Source organism: Hylaeus volcanicus, chromosome 5 (genome assembly GCF_026283585.1).
Source record: "Hylaeus volcanicus isolate JK05 chromosome 5, UHH_iyHylVolc1.0_haploid, whole genome shotgun sequence".
Lineage (NCBI taxonomy): Eukaryota > Metazoa > Arthropoda > Insecta > Hymenoptera > Colletidae > Hylaeus > Hylaeus volcanicus.
Window position 1 is genome coordinate 10659946 of NC_071980.1, and position 10327 is coordinate 10670272.

At 45.7% G+C, this 10327-nt stretch overlaps 1 protein-coding gene across 2 annotated transcripts in view; it reads right to left on the bottom strand.

Moving 5' to 3' along the window:
• Positions 1 to 10327, bottom strand: part of LOC128876629 (GATA-binding factor A-like) — a 62277-nt gene that overhangs the window by 9149 nt on the left and 42801 nt on the right. The window lies entirely within an intron of this gene.

The window sequence follows — 10327 nt, forward strand, 5'->3', positions numbered from 1 at the left end:
CAATTCTTCTAGTCTAACCCTTTGTGCGCCTCAACTGTTAATTACAGGTGCCTTACTATAAATAATAGAATAAATGCAACACTTTAAACACCCTAAAAAATTCACTATTCTAATCCTCCTCCTGGAGGATCCTCCTAATCTTCCTTTCCTACTATAAATAACGGAAGAAATGTCAAGCTTTAAACTTCCTCGAAATTTCACTCTTTTATCTCCCTATCCTCTTTCGACATTGTTACCAGTGACCTGCTATAAAGTGTTCAACAAAAATTCCCAAGGAATATCTCTTGCAAGCTGGCAGGTCTACAGATACATATTTCCCCTGTAACGAAGGTAGACAGCCAGGAGAGTGATTTCTCGTTAACTCCACGAGCTTGTAGATCCTTGTATACATGTCCTGTTACTTCCTCCCCATCTCGAGTATGCATCTCTTTGCAACTTTGTCATAATGACCTACTTGAGAATAAACAGAGATTGCTGAGGCATGCATCGTGCAAGATTGCTAGGTTCACAGAAACCTACATGTGTAACCTACATTCTGACAGGGATAAAGCTGGCCAACCGGAGTAATCCTCCAGAGTAATCATTCGGAGATTTCAGAAGCTTGTAGATCATGGATTCTTAGTACTGCACGCGTCTTGTTATCTCGAATATGCTCTTCTTCGTCAGTTGGTTCATCTTAAATCCCTCGTTATCACTATTATCATTAACACGCTCCTCGAACAGCTTCGGACCTAACCACTATCCATCTCTATACATCCAACTATACATCCACCTTTCCACTCCGTCATCATCGCTATTATCCTTCCCAACCCTACAAACACACGCTCCTCCACAAATGCAGGCTCAGTCCTGAGATATTGGAATCGATTCAGCCTACCTAACCGAACTAGAGCTCTCAGCCACTCGAAAACAACATCCAGCGGATATCCACCCGTCGAACCTTGGACGCAGAAGGACGCAGGGTGCTATAACTAGCGAGAGGGAGGAGAGAGAGAGAGAGAGAGAGAGAGAGATATTTCGACCTAACTCAGACCAACTCGGATTCGCGAGATGGTATGGTTTCTCGGAACCAAAAGGGGGGGGGGCCGGGGGCCGAGCGGCGGCGGGCCTAGGAATTCGTCGAGGAGGATCCCTTGCGCGAGCGAGAGGATACTCAGGGAATGGAGGGAAGAGACCAAGGAAGATGGACGGAGACGGAGGGAGAAGAAGACAGAGCGCGCAGACGCGTCTCCACCTTCGAGGCGCGACTCGGGTCCGAGCGGAGGATCGGAGATACGGGATAGCGGCCATCGCGGCCACGAATAAGATCCGTGTAGGCGGGACCAAAGCGAACCAGCGCGATGGATCGATCCCGACGGAGCGACGCCACCCAGTGGTCGATTTTAACCGTCCAGGTGGACCCGACCGTGTACTTGCTCTTGTTTTCGAGCTTTATGGCTTTGGAGCTCCCAAAAAATTGTTGTTGATGTTCCTAACTCAATGATGGGAATTTGTATTCGTCCATCTTGATCTTGATAAAATGACGACACTCAGAAATCGATTTTAATTATCTAGAGGGCCTTGTTGAGACACCCAGGTGTCTAGTTACTTTTGTTTTGGAGTTTTGTGGCTTTGAGGCTTGGGAAAAATGGTTGTGGTACTTGTTATTGTCGGTAGGTGGACGTTGTTGACGTTTCTAACTCAATCATCGCAATTTGTATTCATCCAGATTGATCCTGATGGAACCACAACTCTCGGTTCGATTTTGACCACCCAGAGGGCCTTGGTGCTTCATTGCCTTCAAGATGAGAAAAATGGTTCCTACTTTGTCCCCCAAATCCTGGTATAATTAGCTGAAAACTTGAATCGTAGAAAAAGATGGAGATAGGTGGATCTAAACACCTACATGATCTAAACACCTACTCTTTTTCGTTAAATCGATCGATCTCTCTCGAAATTATAATTGAAACTCCATCGTTAGAAGAGTTAAGCAGCCCTTAACCCTTTATTTACTGGCGTGGCTTATATTACAATTGAACGCTTTGAAACCTATTGTGACTTTCAACTCCGCTTCTATGAAGTTCGTTTTTAATTGCTAGATGGCAGCACGAGCTTTCTTTCTTTTGGAAGCTTGTTAGAGAGAACACTGTAAGATGATATGAGAGCAAGATGGACGCCTCGATTTAAAAAACTTTTTCAAAATTCAGTAAATGAAGGGTTAAAAATTCTTTCTTCGTTGGAAAATGTAAATATCGCACAGTATATAACAACTATGAAGATCCTAAAGATTGCCTTCAGTTCAAACGAGAAAGTCTCTTTAAAAATCCTTTTAGACGATCATATTGTGTTGTGTGTGTATGTGTGTGCACGTGTGAGTGAGTGTGTACGCGCGAGGGTGTGTATCACTGCGTGAAGCCGACGATCGAGCACGATTATATTATTTTGATTAACGTAAGATAAGAAAGCCGGCAGCGACGTGAAGGAAAGAAGCGTAGAAAATTGCGTCGCTTCGTTTTGAACCCAGTTAGTTGATAGCAAGTCACTGAGCGAGAACCGTGAACCGAGACGAATTTGTGTTTTTTTTTTCTGCAATAAACATATTTTAACATATTTCATCATTTCTTCCTTACATTATTTCCTACAATATCTGTTCTCACTTCAGTTTCAGTTCAACTCTCAGCTTTTACTATATCTAAAAAGTAAACAGTGAAAAAAAAACGAAAATGGAGACCGAGAACCGACGAGATGGATAGATCCATTTCATTTCATTGGTTAGAAACCTCATTTGTAAAACAAGAGCGCCTCGCATTAGTTTTCTTGAAAATTTTGTACGGTGCACGTGTATAGGTCTTGTCGCTATCTCCAAGCTTTTTCTTCAGAACCAAAGCTAAGGCTGTTGCAATGAGACAGCCTTTATCCCTGAATTATAATATCACAAATGTACACTCTTAAACCAGAATGAACAATATATACGTTGAACACTTTTAATCAATGAATTTTTGCGGGAAACTCAACGGGCTACAAAGAACTGAAACTGTTGGGAACAGCGAGAACCGAACGAATCGTGTAAAGGACCTAGTTTTCCGAACGGAATCGAAACGAGAATAGAAACTGAAACCGAACCAAGAACAGATACGACCGTCTAAAAGGACCATAAGGGGAATACAGTGCAGCGAGTAAGTAAGAGCGGACGGCGACGCGTAACTCGTGTAATTGAGAGCCTATGACGTCTGACCATAACGTCTGACCCAATACGCCTCTATGGGAGGTCTCTCCTTTCTCCGCACAATACCTGGCCGGAATTTTTATTCCCCTAACCGTTTCGTTCCACCGCTCCAACCCGTGGGGGACAGTTTACTTTAGAGCCTATTCCTCTGAAATCCTTGAGAGACTTTTGAAGACTTCGAAGGAGCGCTCGGATTATTCCTGAACAGCGAGAGACTGAAACCTCGAATGCATCGAACCTTCGATGTATCCAACTATCCCCGTCCGACAACATCAACGCAGCCCGCAAAGAAGAAAACGAGTACCCTCAAAAATACTCGGAAAAAAGCCTTGAAAATAGTCCCGGCAGCTTTCTATTGCGATCGTGTCAACTTCCTTTAATAACGACAGGAAGAGGAGGAAAACGAGAAAAACAGAAATCCTAGAGCGCACGGCTACCAAAGAGGAACTGGTCTACGCGGACGAGTTTACGCGTAGAAGGGAAACGCGATCCTGGAACTCGGCTTCGAGGAGTAACATCGACTTCTCCATCGCATGTCACTCGTATCAAAAAAAAGATCTGCTCGACCGACAGCGGGGTGGAAGCGTTAGCGGGAATTTTTAGATGAAAGGATTAGCGAACGACCGCGCGTTGCTACACTGTCTGGAAATGATAGGCTCCACGAGATTCCTTTCCTTATCGAGCCGAAGAAAGAGCGTCATTCTCCCGAGCGGATTAATAAAGTCGCTTCGTGTAGGACTGCGCGAAATGTTCGGTGGTCAGCGATCTGGATGGATAAAGGTACAGTAAAGTCTCTGTAAATGTCTCTACCATAAATGCACGGAAACCATCCCCGCCACTGAGGCTTACGAGGAGTGTAACATGCTCCGGGACGGGGTATACCCCTTGAGCAGTCCAGGAGTTCGATCGCCGAGGGTGTAAACATGACTCGGGATCCGGATTACTCGGCGAGACAATTTAATCCAATGGTGAAACTTTTTTACTATCGACTTTTTCGTTGTAAAACTTTTACTGTCGCATTCCTGACATTTTTCTGATTAAAATGAGACCAAACACGACGTAATTCGCAACACATTTACTTGTAACAACTTATTATGTATCATATACCGTGGAACAGTAATTAAAAAATGATTCATGGTAAATATCGTCCGAATTATGTCGTGTTTGGTCTTGTTTTAATTAGAAAAATGTCGGGAATATGATGGTAAGAGTTTTACAACAACAAAGTTAATAATACATTCAAACAATCAGAGCATACAGAAACATCAGAGAATATAGGAACTCTACGATAACTGTACAAGGTCAGTCCCGAGCTTGTGCAGTTATGGAGACGTTACTGTAGATTTGTGGGACAACCATCAGGAATCAGGAATATTATGGTAAAAGTTTTACAACACAGAAGTTAATAATAAAAAAGTTTCACCGCTGCATTCTATTGTCTCACCGACATACTCTGGCGTTCTTGCTCCGTTTCCTTTTTTCGCTGCCCTTCTCTGCGTTCGAAGCTTGTCGGCAAACGTTAGAGAATATACGAAGTCTACCATAAATGCATCAGTTTATTCCCGAGTTTGTGCATTTATGGAGACTTTACGAGAGAGATGCTTCTGGATTAGACAGAGATCCATTTCAGGTTCGAAGTAAACGATTCCAACAAATTCCAACAAATTTCAACAAATTCTGAACTTTCTGAAACGATAACAATGAATTAGTACATTAATCGATAGAATCGGAAAGTAATTAACGTCGCGCCTGGGTAATTCGAGCCGCGCTTGGCTCGGGCGTTTTTCAGGGTTTTAATCGAACGACCGCCTTCGAATCGCGAGCTGCAACAGCGGGAAGGTATTAACGGTTAAATCGTCGAGCAACGAGTTTCTCAGTCGCGAGTCACGCTTCATCGCCGAGACGCGATTCGCGACGCTCGGTTGCGAGTTATCGACCACGTTATCGGCGAGGCTTATCGAGACCGCGACGAAAAGCGACGAACGCTTACTCGGGGCCGCGAAACTCGCTCCTCTATACCGGGTAACGCGCGTTGCTAGATCGCTTTCCGCGGAACTAAACAACGTTTCGACTTGCGTTACAGATTCGTCCGCGATACAGGCGTAAGAAATTGCAGTTGGAAAAACGAGAGGGTTTGCTCTAGGTGATTTGCAAAGCGAAGTTTCTTGCTTGCGACGGGTTGCTAGACTTTCGAGATGCGAAGTCCCTCGAAACCAGTTTTCGATTCGAAATTTCTCAATTTGCGATCGGGACGTCGAGTAAAAAAAAAATTATGAGGAACAGAATATGTTTCATCGGTCAGAAAATTGTACCGATCGTTGATAAACCGTTGAAATGTAGCACAGGGTGTAAGACATTCAGGGACCGTGCTCGCGTTTGAAAATAGGCGACTGGAGGGTTAATGGGAACCGGTTAGAAGAATAATCGTGTTTCGACGTTGGAACGGCGCCGGGACGAAGGGGCATCTGGCGCCAGTCGCGCTCCTCGCAGTCCTCTGCGTCACCAAAATTTCCCTCTCACGATGTCGCGACTCGGTAAGGTGCGATCGATAAGACCGGTCACTCTATTGGTGATGCACAACTCTAGATCGATAAGTCTGATGGCTTCGTTGGCAATGTAGAGCGCACTGTTGGTAATTGGGCCAGTTAGAACTCTACATTACCGAGGCTTATCGACGGAATATGCTGTACCATCGACATAGGAGTCTAGCACGTCGATAGTATTAGTAGTACATGGGAAGAAGACGGATCGAGGATAATCCGAGCGCGTTTGGACGATTCTCATCGCGTCCACGAACGCCACCGTCGTCCAAAAGACAACTCCGGACGGGTCTCCTCGATTTATCGACGCGACGGCTAGGACAGGACGCCAGAAGTATCTCCCTGACGCCCGTGCACTTCTTCGATACGAGGACAGGCTAATGGAAATAACGTTCGTCTCGTTTTTTATCCCCCTCACCCTCTCCAACCTTCTTCAGGCTAATCTCGCTCTCTCCTGCGCGGGTCCTCGGACGAGCCGACACGAGAGAGAGAGAGAGAGAGAGATGATACGAGAGAGAGACGATACGAAACAAGAGTACCGATTCTCTACGAGCCTAATTAATTGCTCCCAACGTCTACCGGTTCTGTTTCAAAACTGGCCCGAGACGAGGCCTCGTTCCGTCTTTTACGAGGGCCCCCCCACCCCCGATCCTCGCGCGCTTTGAGGAGTTTTCGTTCCGACGGGGGCCCGCGAGAAGGGTACGGGATGGAAAGCGTTTCGATTCGACGGTTTTAAGAGTACTCAGGCGCTGGCTGCGCCCGATCCCGAGGCGCCACGGCGCCGACCGCGTAGAAGGGTTTCCTTGTAGGTCTGACACAGCGACGAGCTGCGCACACGGACACGCCGGACCCCCCCCCCCCCTCCCGTCTGCCTCATCCCGTCATCGTCGAAGGGGACTTTATCCCTGCGGATCGCTCGGGTCTCGCGGAAACGTTCGCGATTTTCGTTCGTTAGAACGACTCTCCCGGTGGGAAACGAACCCTGACGGAGTTCCTGAGGTTGGAAGGGTGGGATCGAGGCAGGTTGAATTCGCACTCGTCACTCACGCTTGGGTATTTGGGTATTTTGAGTTGGTTGTTAAGAAACTGTGGTGGCTATGTTCTAGAAATGGGAAAAGAGAGAATTAGAAAAATAAGAGTAAGTGGAGATCCTTAGAGGAGAATTGGGTTCTCGCAAACACCTTTTTGTACTGTCAAAAGACACCTGATCCAGACCTAACCACTCCAGAGGAAGAATTGGGCTCTTGCAAACACCTTTTTGTACTCTCCAAACACACCTGATCCAGATCTAATCTCTCATGGGGGAGAATAGAGTTCTCGCAAACCTACTTCTGTACTATCAAACCATACCTGATCCAGACTTAATCGATCTTGGAGTGAATTGGGTTCTCGCAAACACCTTTTTGTACTGTCAAAAGACACCTGATCCAGATCTAACCTCTCATGGGGGAGAATAGAGTTCTCGCAAACCTACTTCTGTACTATTAAACCACACCTAATCCAGACCTAATCTATCAAACCACACCTAATCCAGACCTAACCTATCCTGGAACTGTCGTCCAGGCCTTCGAGTGCCAGCGGAAATTTTCATACATATCCGAGAAATCCCAGACAATTTTAAACAAAGATCCATGATTGCAAACAAAAATGTTGAGCGATATATCACTCTTGGTCCTCTTTCCAATACTCTGTAGAAGCGATATAATTCTCGGCACTCAAATGTCTAGAAACCATGAATTTCATCCACAAAACAGCGACATCCAACCGAAAGCAGTTCCAGATGAACACTTCCAACACCAGATTTCCATCATTAGAACCATCTCCGCGTCACCATCAACGTATGGCTCCCCAAAGTACCCGTTCCATGGGGGACATTTTGTAATTGAGTTGCCAATAAATATTTTTAGAGAACCAGTCACGTTATCCCGACGGCGCACCTCGTATATTATCCCCTATCCATTCTTCTCTTCTTTCCCCTCTCTGGTTCTCTTCCTTCCCCTCGATCTTCACGTTTACCTCGTTTTATTCAATTCGGACCTACCTGATCGCGAACGACCGTCCAGCGCGCGTTATGCTAATTACGAGCGCTCGTAAAGAAGAGGGAACGATCGAGACTCGGACTCGCGTCATCCTCGATCCCGCGAAAACGGGCCGGACGTCTCCGGAAACGGTCCAAACTCACGGCTCGACCCGCGAATCCCGCGGCCAAGGTGATCGTGTCGCGCCTTTTCCCCTTTCCCTTCGTCGCTCGACTGCGCCTAATACTCCACGCTTTTTTATATATATATATATATATACTTCGGAGGCACGCAAAGGGGACGAGAAAGAGGCGTAGATGATCGCGATAATTGTGACCCGGTGGAATAATAAATTGTTGCGGATGGTAGATGACTGAAGGTAAGATGTTAAAGAAAATAAATTTGGTCAAACTCGTGACCTTTGTGCGTTAACTCGTGAGCGTTATAAAAGCGAGTACTGAGCGGATGGTGTTTAGCGCAGGGAGTAGCGTAGCAGGCTCGCAACTCCGTGGAGCCCGTGTTCGAATCCCGGCGAGAACAGTTCGCTTTTTTCACAATACAAAAATAAGTACTGCGACAAACGTAGGCTTCAATTGTCTCCGAAACAAAATTTGATTCTGACGGAGAAACGTTCAGGTATATTCATCTGGCAATCAAGGTGTTAATGAAGAAGCAAAAGGAACATTTGTATATCACCTAAGCCATTACCTAAGCATCTTAGGGTATAAGCACTATGGTTGTAGCAGTATCATTGAACGTCTCGGCGATCAGAGCGATGTTGAATGCACCCAAAAGAATTATTCTCCAATCAGGATAATAAATTGTTCTGGTTACCCCCCTCATAAGAGTCCTAGAGCCCCCCACCAAGAAGCAAAAGGAGCCCTTGGATATCACCTGCATCTCTAGGCACCACGACATGGCGATCGCCTAACGCCTGTTCTCACAGATTCATTAAGCTTCGACTTGCATTATTCAACGGAATCGCGTCTGAGACACGAAGATACTACAGCAGCCTCCCTGATAAGTCCTCCGCCGGGACAAAACACTCTCCTACTGGGAGCCATCTCGTTGCCGAGTGAAAATAATTCTCTTAATTTTTCCTTGAAAGAGGGAAATCGTCTCGTTCTAACGCTAATTGCTATGATCCTTTCATCCATTAGTCATAAGCGCGAGAGAAGCCGAAAGTAGGGAAGCATGAAACTTCCGACGTAACGAGCACCTGAAGCGGAATTAACGAGCATGCCTAACAGAGATCGTGTCGTATCGCGTGCGATCCGCCGAACTGTGCGCAGGAAGCTCTCTCTAGGTATTATATATATATATATAAGTTATAAGCTTAGGGCTTATAACAAAAAGGATACGTAAATCGAGAGAGTAAAATGACGACTTGAGTTGATGTAGCAAAAAGAATACTGCAATATATAACACAATTGATCTTCACCCGGTGCATTACCTGAATTAACAACAAAGTCGGATTGGGATTAAACATCCAGGCCTAACAATTTACAGTATAATAATCTTAGATTCTAGACAGCAGAATTATAGCTGTGAATCTCTCGCGCGATTGTAACTAACTGCCCGATTCTCGAGGCGTGCGAGCGGTTAGCCCTAACGACTCCTTCAGAGTTCGAATCGTGCGCCTAAGTTTGTATCAATGGACAACAAACTTCGTATATTTCCAACGGTGAATGGCGACCACGAACAAAGTATAAGTATTCCGACACGGACCAAATCCTAATCCTAATCCGAATCCTAATTTTTATACAACCGATACTCAACCGAAATGAAGTTAGCAGTTGATTACTTAAAACCACGACATAATCAAACGCTCGCATCTCTCTCGCAGTCTCTGGAAGTGTCCCCGAGTGGCTGCTTGTCTTTCAGGTGGCAGGTGGTTCGTGGATCTAAAGGACTCCTTGAAACTTTCAGCTCGTTTCACCTCGAACGTATAGGAGACGAGGCTAGTCGAGCCACGGCCAGGCGGGCCCGTATCGGTTTCGGTGTGGACGGTCCTTTCCTCGGTAACTCGACACCGTAGATGCAAACGGGAGATAAGATTCCTCGGAAATTGCGCTCCGGTCCAGTTTCGGCACGCGCCTCTACCGCCCCCTTCTCCAGCCGTTGACAACCAGCGCCACGCGAGCTTATCTCCGTTCCGGGATCTTCACGTGATCTATGCGGACTTTTTTCGTCGCCTGTTCCACCTAGAAACGCCGTCCGGAAGTTGGGGACGACCTAGGGGCACTCTCTGAATCTTGGGAATACTTCCTGGATCTTTAAATCTCATGAATAGATTTGAGTGGAGTGTCTAATTCATGTTTGTATTGTTTTGTGAAGCCTAGTATGTAATAAATGACCAATTGCATAAACTTGCTTCTCTTTCTGGATCTTTAAATGCCATTTGACTGTGTAATAAAGTACTCCTCGATTTACTTCTCTGCGTTTTCTATTCTTCCTCGGTTCTTCTACTCCTAGACTTCCTTAATTCTTGAATATCCAACTTTTAACAATCTCCTAAAATTAAGTATTTAATTCTCTTCGAGTAATTTCTCCTAATTACACAC